At 37.1% G+C, this 13,041-nt stretch overlaps 1 protein-coding gene across 2 annotated transcripts in view; it reads left to right on the top strand.

Annotated features, from left to right (window-relative positions):
• Window positions 1-466: 466 nt before the first annotated feature.
• The window catches only part of klhl29 (kelch like family member 29), a 281,635-nt gene continuing 269,060 nt past the window's right edge, over window positions 467-13,041 (top strand). Inside the window, exon 1 of one of the 2 annotated variants that reach the window (XM_079888807.1) lies at window positions 467-724. The gene's annotated coding sequence lies outside the window, so the exon portion shown is untranslated. The remainder of the gene's footprint in view (window positions 725-13,041) is intronic. The other variant, XM_079888806.1, reaches the window with a different exon arrangement.

Raw genomic sequence — 13,041 nt, 5'->3', positions numbered from 1 at the left:
TATGTTTTCATTTTTGCTGATCTAGTCTATTTCATAAAACCCACATTAAATTTTTTTACATGAAGTTATTTTTGTATTTTCCACCTGCATATTGTATACAGTTATTTTTATGGTTACACTTTATTTTAAGGTGTCATTGTTACCGTATAATTATATATTTAAGTACTGAGTAATATTAATTAACAAAGTGTAGGCGGGAGTGTAAGAGGGAGATAAGATTAGGGTTTGGTTGAGGGTTAGTTGCATGCCCATGTAACATATAACAAGGACACTGTAAAATAAAGTGTTACCATTATTTGTATTTTCATTTCTAACAAAAGTACATATTTGTTACATGTATACATATTTGAACATAGGCCAGATGAGTGAATTTTCATCTGTCAGATGAGTGAATTTGCTACACTTCCAGGTTTCGCCAGTAGATGCCGCTGGTTCTCACGCAAACTCGCACACAGAGCTGACGGGCTGGAAGTGGGAGGCGCTTGTGTGGAGTAAAGTATCAGCTGGGAGAGACCGGAGCAGCATTCACTCGCGTCTCTGTGTGCGGACAGCATCTGTCAACTCATTACAGCGCACAAAGAGGGAGAAAGACACCTGCTACAGATGCGAGACAACACAACACACTTTACAGCGCCATGAGATGAATTAACGGCCAGCGCGTGAGGAAAAACCATCTGAGAAACAAGGACGGACGCCTGGCATCACTGGGCAACTCGATCTGGAGGTGAGGCTGGAGATGATGATGATGATGATGATGATGGTGGTGGTGGTTGTGATGTCCTGGATGGCACCTGTACATTATTATTGCATGGAGCTCTATTATATCACGTGTGTGTTCTGGTGGCAGATTGTCACATATGCCACTCGCGCGCGTTTGGTGAAGGTGTTTGTGTACGCCATCCTCTTCTAATGGATGTGGGAAAAACTTCCTGGTGGGATTTATAGCAACCGCTGGATTGGGTCGCTTGGACAACATGTCCTGGATACTTTTGTCCTGGATACTCCAAATACTTGTGATTTGCTATTTGGCCGAGACCCTGGAGAGTTTAGTTGCAACCCTTAAGTGAACCAAAACCCCATGGTTGCTTCTCCAAACCTATCTAGAATGCATTTTATTGTCAATATATCTAAATTAAAATTGTAAATTGTAGACAGCTCACTAGGTTAGGAGACGCAACCAATGACCACCCGCTTCAGGTGTTTGTTTTCAGCAGGGCTTGTCAATGTGTATATGTAGCCTATATATATATATTACTTAATCAAGCATTATTGCATTTTGATAAATCAGTATTGATATACATGTAGTTAACTGAAGAAGAAAAAAAGCCAGATCATTGTCCTCGGTTTATCTTTTCACTATATACTGTAGTTCGACAGTAGATATTTACTGTATGTTTGTTTAATGATGGTTGTACACTCTAAATGATAAACTGAAGCAACTGAATTATATACAGTACACACACACTTAAAGATATTTTTTAAACAGAATTAAAACAATTACTGATATGATATGCAAAAATGATATGTTTTGCCTATCAGCCCAATGACCTACAGAACCTTTTTTTGTTGCAAACCCTTGGATAAGAGTTCTTACTAAACTCTGCTGGAAAGACCGATTTGAGTTGTTCCCTTATGCATGTCCTTATTGATTGGTACAATATCATAAGGGAGGCTGTTACAGTAAGAAGCTTTTGTTGAACCCGTAGGCTATTGTGCATACAGAAACATTATGTCAAATTAATTTTTGCAGTAAGTAAACAAATGCAATCTGAATGTACCCCTCCCAGGCAATATGGGACTATTACAGATAGTAAAATCGATTGCATGTGCAAGTGGTACAGCAGCTGATCTCTTTGCATTTGTAAGTGAGTTCAGTGTTATCTCGGAGGTCAGCTGTCTCTCAATATATACACATTTCACACGTCACGACACGCACAACACTCGACTGTGCCGTTTCCCACTGTGCCGTGGGGATAATCCGTGTCATGCCACGCATGTGTTCTCTTGCACACGCAGGAGTGCAGATTCCGTCGCAGGAGCCGTGGGTCTCGGTGGAATAGCACTTCTGTCATGTTTGCAGACGCAGACATTGATAACATTGGCAAATGTATCAGGTAGCAGCTCAGAACATGCCCCGGATTAAAGGCTTACAGTTCGGATGCTCTGGAACGGGGGCTGAGAAGTTGCACACACGCACACACGTCTCGTCAGTGTTTTAAAACTTCCAGTAGATTGGAGAAATATGGCTGACTGAATGGTTGGACTGTGAATAGTTTTATTCTAGTCCTCTTTTGCACTGTGCCGAGGGACTGTTGTGCTGCTGGTTATATTGGTCCACCCTTCTCCGGTCAAAATCAATATGTTTTTGAAATCAAGTACAAAAGGTAGAACAAAAGAATAAGAGTTTTTTCTTTGGATGACAGGGCTAATATGTTTTCAGAGTAGTAGAATATTTGAGCAGGGATGGATTTCTGCAGCTTTTCAAACCCTGAGATGACGAAAAGAAGAGAATTTGGTTTCGAAAGCTAGGCGGTTTTATTATTTTCAGGTTCAGATACCTTCTGGGGATGTTATTATGAGTCGAGAGGAACGGCTATACAGGAAGGCTGATACAGGTGAGGTTACGGTTATAACGCTGAATGGATTTCATTTCGGATTGAGTGCATGATTGCTTGATTTCTTGAGAGCCGAGGACCTGGCGCTTCGTTGCATAATTTCCCACATCTTTTAGCGTGGCTGTCTTCTGTGATGCATTATCTCTTGTGACCTCAGGCGAACTGCCTGGAAAATGTAGGTTAATGTTTATATAAAACAATCTGGGCAGCAGTTCTGTGTCAGCCATGTTCTTAATATAAAAAATAAGCATGCAGAGTTTGACATATGCTTTGTTTATGCCAAACATATTATAGACTCGAGAGAGCAGTGTTTGATTGTGTTCTTTGCGTGTCACCAGTCTATTTAAGGTTGTGAATAGTGCTCAAGTAATGAAAGCAGTTCCTAATTTAGAAGATCTAGTCTGCGTCAATTTCACGACTGCAGAATTGTAGGCAACGTCTGTCACGTATGTCATTTGTCACATTATTTTCATCTGGCGCTGCCAAGGCAAAATCTTTATTAATTGGTTGGGCTTGAGGTGTTGTTTGTGCTTTGATATATTACCTGTCTGCGCTGAATGTTTTGTTTCAAATTTGCTAATGCCCGCTAAACCAAATGACAAAAGGGTTGTCAAATAAATGACTAGATGCAAATGATGTTGAATTTTGTGGCCAGTTACGGCGAAGAGAAAGCTGTTTTTGTAGGTTGCCTATAGCGAGTTTGCTTCCATGATATGAAACCGTATTAAGTCAACGGCACGCAAGGTCATGTAAACACCTTAAATGGTTTTTCTGCTATCAGGAAAAGGTCAGAAATAGTTTAAAGGTTTATTTTTTTAATACTGAGGATAAAATGGCCTTACTACTACCTGACAGATTTCATTGAAACAGTGTCCTGAGAATCGCACCTGTCTTTCTGACACCTTTACATTCTATAAATGGCAAACAAGGAAGTAGCTTGTGCTTTTTCTTTTTAAAGCCTTTTTTTTATTATTATAAGCTTAGAGGTCTCCTACAATAGGTTTGCATGCATCCAACCCCTCCTTTCCACGAGTGTACTCTGCTCTGATTGGTAGATGACCCAGTCTGTTGTGATTGGTCTACCGCTAATGATTGCGTCGGTTTTCGTATCAATTCCAGTGCAAGTCCTCATCCAAGTGGATTTGCAGCGCAGAAAACAGCGTCTTGTCGACAGACAAAGCAAACTCTTCCAGTCTCAGCTGCAACTACAGTGTTTGAGGGTCAAAGTAGATGTCGTTCGCAGGCAGCCAATGAAGACCTTAGGCTGCGTGTTGCTACGACTCGTTTCAGATGTTCAGAATCGATTCTTTCTTTTAGGAGACAATAAATGTATTTGTTGTGCACTTTGATCTTTAAAGCTTTGCAGACATTTTACATTGACAAACAGCTATAATACAAACTGCATGAAAGGTAATATTCGAAACAGCATAATGAGCCACTTGAAGAAGATACCAGCGTTTTTTTGCACATGCAAACGTCTTCAGTGTGCCGTCTGCTTCCTCAACCTGGGTGAGCAACCATGTTAAATAATCAAAAGTGTCATGCTATTTTATATTTATTTACAGTGCTGGGTAGATCTCTGATTATATGTAATCTGGATTATGTATAGATTCCAATTTTTAAGTATCAGATTACAGTTATTTTTTATTGATTAAATGATTACATGTTGTTTGCACAATGGTCTTTTTGTGTTGTAGTGTTTTTATTTTAAAATAATTTATTTTAATTTGACGTTTTTATGATCACATTAATAGCTTTATCAATTTACGAAACCCCCGCAGTTCCTTCACGAAACCCTAACGCAATTTAACTTCATGTTGTTCATAACAAGAAATGGGATCAATTGTCTTTCTCTGTATATTTTTATATCAGTATGGTACAAGATTATTCTATTCAAATCAGTGTGATAAACGAGGTGTCAAAAGTAATCTAGAAGTAATCTAGAAGTAATCCAGAAGTAGTCCAATTATATTACCTAAAATGTAATAGATTATGTAACTAATTTAATTAATATTTTCATCATGTAATTTGAAATCAGTAATGGAGTTTGTAAATAATCTACCCAGCACTAATTCAAATTATTTTTGGAGAGCGACACCAATTGCAAACTATGAAACCATTTTTAATACTTTTTCTTTTCTACAATGTGTTGCTCTAGTGGTACAGTTTACATTCATTGTTATAACAGACATATAACATTTTATTTTGATAGAATATAATACTTTTATTCAGCAAGGATGTATAAGTTTATTAGGCAGCAAATCAGCATATTATAATGATTTCTGAAGAATGTGACACTGAAGACTGGAGTAATGATGCTGAAAATTCAACTTTGACATCAGAGGAAAAAAATAACATTTTAAAATATATTAAAATAGAAAACAGCTATTTGAAATTGTAATACTATTTCACAAATATACTCTTATTGGTGTATTAAATAAATGCAGCCCTGGTGAGCATAATGGCTTCTTACTCTCTCTCTCTCTCTCTCTCTCTACACACACACACACACACACACACACACACACACACACACACACACACACACACACACACACACACACACACACACACACACACACATGAGTTCTATATATAGACATGTGACTATATACATGTGAATGAGTTCTGCCACAGTGGTTTAGACTTTCTTTTCGTTGACAAACTTTTTTGGCGTTTAAAGTTGCATGTAAAAAAGATCTGAGGTGACACATGCCCTCTTAAGTTTCATTCATCCAGTTCAGGACAATTGATTCAGTCAGTTAGAAGAAGAAGCGTCTAGCTTGATACCATTGATGCCATGCTTGAACCCTGGCACCGTGGGTGAACGGAGAGCCGCAGGAGCGTGTAAATATGCAGCAGGACTGCTGGCACACTGAGGCCATATATAGACTGAACCCATGAGGATGCGCTGGCAGCCCTGACCGGGCTAAAACCAACAGATGAGATGGAAACCAAACTCTAACTGCTGACAAGACAAATGCAATCCCTCAATCGGGCTGCACAGAGAGGTCAAATTAGCGAGAAACCATGTTAGACTGCCTCATAATTTGTGGACTTAAGCCAGTTGGGAATCCATGCCTGAGTGAATGTCAGAGTCTGTGACGAGAATTAGTATGCAGAATATTCAGCTCAGAGCCAAAGCAAATGAAGTAATATACTTGCTAATGTATAGGGCAAAGGGCCTTAAGCGAACTGCAGTTTCTGAGCTCTTAAGAGGCCGTACGAGCCATTAGAGACTGTTGTCCGCTATCCATACCCCGCGCAAGCTGTCACCTTCAACCCCCGCCGGTTTTCAGAGCTTTTCTCCCTCCATCTGTTTAAAACGGGATTTTGCCGGAAAACTCTGCGTGGTCGTGTTGCATTTGGTGATCGTAAAGTGCTTTTAACAGCGTCAGGTCCCTGATGAACTCTGAAATCAAATTTTACATTCATAGACATTAGCGACTGCACGAAACAGCATTTGCATTTCAATTTAAAAGTGGCAAAGCATTTAGCGTCTGTAATGTGACATTTCTAAAGGAAAGTCATATTTAATGGGAAATAATGTAGCGTGGGATTTCATCGTATCCTTTGGGATTTGATACTAGTTGTGTTTGCTTGGTAACTGTTGCTGTTGATCACACTCTGTGTTAGGGATTTGAACAAACTAACTCTTAAGTATAAAAGTTGGCATACTCTTCCCTCAGTGTTTGGTCTACAGACATGAATAATGCCTCAAATCATGTCGTTTGTTGAGAAGAGATGTGCTAAGTGCTATTTTTGCCAAGTGGATGATCCCTCCGCTTAATTTTTTATGAAAGATTATGAAAACTGTCACACTTTAAATGTAACTTTTTTAAATAGCCTATGTATTTCACCTCTCCTGTTTGTTTTTTTGTTTGTTGGAAAGATCATACTCAGATTCATACTCCGATCAACCAGTAGTAAGTTTAACTTATAACTTGTTTAATTTACTTAATCATTTATGAATATTATTCTTAAGTTAAATTAAAGTGAGTAAATTAAAATCATTTATATATCAGCCATTACTTCAGTGTCACATGATCCTGATTTATTATCAATGTTTGAAACAGTTGTGCTGCTTAATATATATATTTTTAATCTGTGATCCATTTTTCAGGATTCTTTGAGGAATAAAACTTTTTAAAAACAACAGCATTTATTTGAAATAGAAATATTTTGTAACAATATACACTACCGTTCAAAAGTTTGGGGTGAGTCATTTCTTTCTTTCTTTTTTTGAAAGAAATTAATACTTTTATTCAGCAAGGATGTTCAGTTGATAAAAGGTGATAGTAAATATTTATATTGTTAGAAAATATTACTATTTTGAATAAATTCTGTTCTTTTAAAGTTTTTATTCATCAGTGAATCGTGAAAACGTATCACAGATTCTAAATATATATATATATATATTAAGCAGCACAACTGTTTCCAACATTGATAATAACTGAGTATAAAATCGTCATATTAGAATGATTTCTGAAGGATCATGTGACACTGAAGACTGGAGTAATGATGCTGAAACTCAGCTTTGATCACAGAAATAAATACAATTTTAAAGTATAATAAAGTTGAAACCCATTATTTTAAGTTGTAATAATATTTCACAATATTACTGTTTTTTTCTATCAAATAAATGCAGTCTTGATGAACATAAGAGACTTTTTTCAAAAACATAAAAAATAAGTTTCCAAACTTTTGACTGGTACTGTATATGATTTTTACTCACTTTAATGTAATTTACTTTATATATATATATATATATATATATATTTAGTTATGTAGTATATATTTTAAAAAAACTAAAAAAAACTTTTTTTAAAAGCCTTTGACAGAAAGGTCATTTTTCTTTAGATTAAGATGCACTATGATCCGTAACCAGGAGACACAAACTGTGGTCAATTCTTATTTTATATTGGATTTAACACACTCTAGCAATTGCACGCTTGTTTTTTCCCCCTAAAAACACAAGTTCAGAGACCTATGACTTCATGGCAAAATCAGAACTGTGTTTGCATAAAAATACACTCACTAGGGTGAATTAAAGCAGTTGTACATTGGCTTAATGAGCAGTGAATGTAGTGCTTATCGGAGCCTGTAATCTCCAGTCGCCCGTCCCAGCAGCACTGAAACCCAGCAGGTTGGAGGTTAACCTAACCCGCTCTGAAATCCCTCTCGCACCCGACAGCAGATCTTCAACACGCTCCCACTCCTCGACATGTTATTCGACTTATTAACATTACGTCCTCTATTTGCATTCTATCACGTACCCATTATCGAGTATAATTTCTTCTCTAAATGTTTCGGATGGAAACAAATTGTCAGATTCGTGCTGTACTGTGGGACGTTGTGTGCTGCTGGGGCATTATGTAATAATTTATTTGCTGGGTAAATAATTGAATCTGCCTTCAAGGATAGTGGCTCTATCTAGGGCATTAGAGAGAGTTCAGGTGTAAAACTGTGCAGATGATTTATGATTTTCCTAGATGCACTTGGCCTCTGTGGACCGTTCTGCCTTAGCTGAGAACTAGCCACTAAATACAGCCCCTCTGGGGTCATCATGGACATTAACATATGGTTTAATATGAACCTGTTTAGCTTCCACTGTTAAGTAAAGCTCTGTAAACCTGCTGTCCCAACGTGGTTATGAATGATGTAATTATGAAACCGAGTGAACTGGTCTTGCCTTAAAGGGACTGTCAGTGTGTGACTATTTTTAGAACCAAAGTGTAAAATTGGACATATTTGCCTGTTTTTCATTATTCACAATAATTGACATAATTTTGTCTCTCTCTGTGGCTTGAAGAGACACTTTCAGGGAGTTAAAGGGTTAGATCAACCAGAAATGAAAATGTTGCCCTCATTTATTCACTCTGATGTTGCTCCAAAACTGTATATTTTCTTTCTTCTTTGGCACACAAAATGATTTGTTTTGTAAAATGTCCAAGTGACTCTCTTTTCTATGCAAATGTGGAAATTGAATCACACTGTTGAGCAAAAAAAAAAAAGCCATTTTTCTGATGTCGCATGATAGCTTTATGTGAGGGAAAAGTTGTTATGTGCTAAAAATTAGGGCCCCCTAATAGTCGACGTGCGATTAGTCGACGAATGGCTTAAATGAACGACTATTAATCGACTAGAAAAATCCTTAGTCGGGGGAAGCCCTACTAAAAGTCCACCATAGCACTCAAATCTTGCATGACCATATGGCTTCAGAAAGCTTTGAATATACTGCACAGTTCTTGTGGGTTATCCCATAACTTTATGGACTTATTGGATACTTTTTATGGTGCTTTTTTGTCATTTTCTGTGAACCCCTAATTTGTTTATTACAACTTTAAATAGTAAAAATAACAATTATTTTTGATCAAATAAATGCAGTCTTGGTGAGTGTAAGAGACTTCTTTAAAAAAAAAAACCCCAATGTTTTACCAACATTTTCATTTGCAGAATTGTAATGTTTGGTTGACCTATCCTCTTAAATATATTGCAGATGTTATTTCATGTTGTCCTACTTAAATACCAATCCTTCTGTTTCTGCATGTGTTTTTGTATAATCGTCAGGTTGCACCAGGGGAAATGATTACAGGAATGAGGGTTTCTGACTCAATCGTACAGCTACAGACATGCCATTAAAGACTCTTCATCGCTTTCATCAAAAGCAATCAGCGCACCTCAGAAGGGATGTAATCGTATTCATGTCTCTGATATCCATTTATCCAGTGATGGAATTATTTGCTTCAGGCGGTTTCTTTCTTCCGATAGTTTAGTTGGAGTGCAGCGGTTTGTTTTTAGGGGCAGAGACGGTTACATCGTGCACGCTCACACTGGCGCTGGAGGTCGCTGCGAGGCGTTCTTATTCCCTGCCACTGCTAATAACATGAACTTTTATCAAGGTGTAACTAGACTCTTTGAAAAAAGGTTCAATGGGGTTCTGTGTCCTTATTAGGGCTTGAACAACAATTTTTTTTCAACCGATTAATCTATAGATTTTTTTCCCGATTAATCGAATAATCTAACGATTATAATTGTTTTCTCCCGGTTCATCTATTTATTTTTTCCTGAATTAAATCCTTTTGTTAATTTACTGATGAATAATAACCAATAATTTACCAATAAATAAATAACCGTAACTAATCTATGTATGAACTTTTACCTAATGATATTATCTATCACAAAAGATAAGGTTTATGCAGTGTAGGCCTTTTTGATCACTTTTGGGGATTTGCAGCAGCAACTGCTTACAAGTGTGAATCCTGAAATGATTTGTTCATTCAGGAGATTAAAGTGTCTGCTTGAAAATGTTTCATGTGTATGATCACAGCTGAAGTCACAACCGCATTCTAACTAACCAAAGTGACAGTATCAAACATGACGGTGTCAATAAAACCGCTGAGGCGCGAGTTCATCCATTAGATCATTTTAAATAACCAACAACAGCTTTTAATGCTTTGGAACTCATAAAAATCAGAATGCGGTATGAACACAGCCAAATGAAGCACAAAATATGAGACTGACAACTGTATTCTAGTGCTGTGTAAAATTTCTCTGTACTAGTCCACTAGGTAAGAGAGCTCCAGGTCCGGGATGTTTTCTTTCTTTACAGAAGCTCCTGCATAGAAGTTGTGCTGCTGTGGTTTGCCATTGCGGTTTTACAGAGCAACATTTTATTCGACCTCTGGTTTAAAAAAAATTGGGCTCAATATTTTTTTAATGACGGCTGATTTTTTCAGCATGCCTGGGAGCCGCCATCATCGGGGAACATAGCACAACGAATCGACGCATTCCACACAAATATTAAATTATGATTAAAACAATCTGTGTCTAATTTTTAATTTTTGTCAGGAAATCTTATGCATTCATTATGCATAAGTAAGTACCCCCCAAAATAAGGTATTGCAAACATTAGTGAGTACACACGCTAATGTCTGTTTCATTCATACTCATAGCCAGAGGTCACCCTTGTGCAGAAAGTGAGACTCATAGGAGTAATAAATATGACGTTCCAGGAATTCTCTTATGTTATCGCTGTAACAGACGTTTTAACCGATGAAGCATTAAAGTATATTTGATGCAATGCTAGTCGACAGCCTTTATCACTGTACAGATTATTATAAAATAATATAATTTCTGCCTCATTCTGTGATGTGAAGCACATCAGATCACAAAAGTAAGTTATTTCAAACCCTCCATTGATGTTCTCTTTTGTTGGACAACAGGTTTGTAAATGCTATTCATTACAAGTTTTGAAGGGTGTTTGACACCTGCTGCTTTTTCAAATGCATTTTACACTGTAAATGACTCAATATCACAGCGCTTGCAGAGATAGAGCAGTGTTTACAGTGAACCGATCGATCTGCTCTGAACAGTGCTGCTCTTTACCTGCGCATATATGTATTAAAAAATGTAAACCTTTGTGATTTTATAAGCTGTTTTATGCATTTATATGCAGCTCACAAGCACAAAACAAAATTCTCACTTCACACAAACAAGCTCTGTCTCACATGCTAAAATGTGTCGCACACTGTGGTGAATGTATTTATCGCACAGACCGATTTGTCATAGCATGTACGACATATGTCGCACTGTACAGCCCTGTATATATATTTGCACACTGTATAGATGTTTTTTCTTTTTTTATATACAACAAGTAGAATACTTGCAACAAAAAGAAACAAAAAGTGCAGATAAGGTTAGAAAGCATGACACTTGCGTTGTCAGAATGGCAGTCTGTCAATCAAGTCTGAAGCAAAACGCAACCCACAGCAATGCGTTATGGCAACGACGTCTCCGATAGTGACAGCTGATAAAACAGTAAATAAATGAATTTTGAGTGATTCGTTACAATAAGTGAGCAACATGGAAGCTAGAACGTGCGTGAGTCTCGCTAGAACAGACCTTGTTGGTTCTCATGCATCATGCATCCATATTTGAGCATATTTTGAGCCCAGTGTGATGCTTAGCATATTTGATGTGCACTTTTGTAACAAATCACTCGAAAATAATTGATTTACTTATTTATTGGCATCGTTGCAATCACATGTTGCTTTTTAGCTTCTTTTCCTTTTAAATGCGGTTGACAAACGCACATGAAGGAGCATTTTCCGACCATATACTGCACAACACCTGAGTGACAGCTGACATTCAATAAAGGATTGGGCTTAGAATAGCCGATTTAACCGATACTGATCCTTGAGAACGGCTTGGGACAGCCCTAGCTCTATATAGACCCCTACAGATCTTGACTCAAAGTACTGTTTATATGCCAAAAATGTTCTATATAAGGAGAAATGTCTTGAATAATTGCATAATACTTTCATGTTTAACAGTTATTCAATTTTTTTCTAGTGATAAAGTATTTTTGCAAGCTACAAGCAAAATTAAAACCAAACCCATAAAATCCCATGATGGCAAACAACCTTTTCTCCTATAGTATATGATAGCCTGACTGCTGGGCTCTTGCTAACTAGCTCATAGTGCTGAACTGCGTCTTTAAAATGCAGATAGTACATTTGTTCCTGTTTACAACTAGTATTTATGACCCTTTTCACAATTGAATAATTTGATCATGGTACTTTGCTCTGATTTCCTTTTGTACGAGAGGATTATGCGGCACTATTAACGCTGATGATAAATTTGGAAGTGTCACAGACAATTTGTGCCTCCCAAATGTTGTTCAGTAAAAATTAGTTGCGCAGTTGGAGAGAAGCACAATTGGAAAAAGTGAGATGATTCGGGAAGGGACCTCACTTTGGGGGTGTTACTGTCACTGTCATGCTGTATTTGAATAATATGGTTTAGGAAATTATATGTTACAGTCTTCATTTAGAAATGCAGCCGGCAGGGAGCACAATTATGAAGAAAAAATGAACAAATGTCCAGTGTTATTAGTTGCTTTGAGATTGTGTGCTGTAGAAATTTTTGCTTCCGCTGCGCTGTTGAAACCTCGGCTGAATTCGATCTGCAGTAGCTGTAACTCTAACATACAGCGATTGATGTGAAAGTAGTATAATTTTCTCTCCTGTGTGACGCCAAGGCTCAGAGGAAAGAGAAATTTAGAACCAAGAAATGGGAAAAGCCTTTATCAAAAGATTGTTGATAATTATACAGAGCGAAATGTACAGTGAGTGGCCACAAAAAGGGTTTGGATTAATGACACAAATTAAAATATGAGAATCTCTTGTGCACAAGCACACTTTTCAATTAAAAAAAGGTTTTAAATGATTAAATGGTACTATTTTATATATATATATGAAAAGTGTGCTTTTTTTAAAATAAAGATTGAGAAGTGAAACTTTGTGTTTGTGAAACATTACTGGAACATTTTTATACTTAATGTGAATCTAAACATGGTCAGACATTCAGTTTTATCTTTATGGTGTTTTCCCTAAGTGAAGTTAATTCAAAGAAATCGTGAGTC

The sequence above is a fragment of the Squalius cephalus genome (assembly GCF_949319135.1).
Source record: "Squalius cephalus genome assembly, chromosome: 12".
Lineage (NCBI taxonomy): Eukaryota > Metazoa > Chordata > Actinopteri > Cypriniformes > Leuciscidae > Squalius > Squalius cephalus.
The sequence above is the reverse complement of the archived record's forward strand: the minus strand, read 5'-3'. Positions and strand labels throughout refer to the sequence as shown.